Source organism: Pinus tabuliformis, chromosome 2_1 (assembly GCF_031772625.1).
Source record: "Pinus tabuliformis cultivar Carrire ecotype Pingquan chromosome 2_1, CPIR1, whole genome shotgun sequence".
NCBI lineage: Eukaryota > Viridiplantae > Streptophyta > Pinopsida > Pinales > Pinaceae > Pinus > Pinus tabuliformis.
Genome location: NC_142299.1, coordinates 919,491,922 through 919,493,511, shown reverse-complemented (window position 1 = coordinate 919,493,511; position 1,590 = coordinate 919,491,922).

The following is a 1,590-nucleotide window of genomic DNA, read 5'->3' as shown; positions in this document are numbered from 1 at the left end:
AATGTTAAATTTTATGCCTACACATATACCTTATATTAAATTATATAGCATCTCTACACCAATAAACAAATATAAAATAATCCAATATAAATATATATAAAACTTTTAGGAACTTTGAGCAAAAAAAATTATTATGTTAATGTAGTTTCATATATTTCATATTAATATACTTCACATTGTAATATACTATTTTATTATATTTTAAAAATTTATATTTAAGTATATTTATTAATTTTACATTATATTTATATAAATATTAAAAACCAAACCAAAACAAACTAAATATTCAAAACTATTATATAATTTAAGATGAATTAAAAAATATTAATAATTTCAATTTACTCTTTTATATAAGAGTTTAATACCGATCTAATTTTACATTAGATTACATGTGCTTTTAATATAAGATTCCGTTTTACCAATTTTTTGAATAGTTTTACTAATTTTACATTTAAATATATATCTTTTTATAATTTTAAATTAATTTTAAGCACAAACATCAAATTATAAATAGTTATATGTTTAACATATTATATAATTCAAATTGTAATTGAAAATAGAAATCACATTAATATGGTTTCACATTTAAATATATGTTTTTCATATTAATATAATTTCCCTTTTTAAAATTATGTTTTAATATATTTTTGAAAGAAATATTAAAATATTATTTTTTTATAGTTTTAAAATAATTTTCCTTATAAATGTAAAAGAGAATAAAACCATAAAAAATAATATTCAAAATGCCATATAATTCAAACTGTAATTCACGTTTGCTGGGGTCTCATATACTTTTTTTAGATATATTTTTTTGAATATGAAAACTTTGGTCAGAGCCAGGTTCAACCGGCGGTCTTTGATACTTCCAATGAAATAGAGAAGAAGTCAAAACTTTGCCAAGACTGCCATCAAAAGGTTCAGAGTCCTTCAATGCGTTGTTTAGCACTCTCCAATGAAATAAAGCAGAATTCATTGAATTTGGTAAGGTGCAAAAAATCCAGTTCAAACGGATATAGAAAAAACAAAAAATAACTAAGGTGGTCGTCCATTCAATTCAACCATAAAAGAGAAGCCACTTCAAGAAACGATCCAAAAAACTCGTATGAAAGCAGAGGCAGCGCATGTGTAGATTAATCTTACGCTTTGGACGGAAACTAAAAACCTTTAATAATTTAGATAACTTGATGGAGCATTGCATTCCCTTTTGAGTCATTTCAGTTTTCGCAGACCTCGCTGGCAAAATTCAGGGAAATCGAGTACTTAAGTGGTTGCAGCGGTTTCAAGGGTTTAGATAAACTTGCCTATGCATGGACTTCTCATTGATTTGATTTCGTCACGTTAGATTATGTAATTTGCGTACCATGTTATACGAAACGATCCAAAAAACTCGTATGAAAGCAGAGGCAGCGCATGTGTAGATTAATCTTACGCTTTGGACGGAAACTAAAAACCTTTAATAATTTAGATAACTTGATGGAGCATTGCATTCCCTTTTGAGTCATTTCAGTTTTCGCAGACCTCGCTGGCAAAATTCAGGGAAATCGAGTACTTAAGTGGTTGCAGCGGTTTCAAGGGTTTAGATAAACTTGC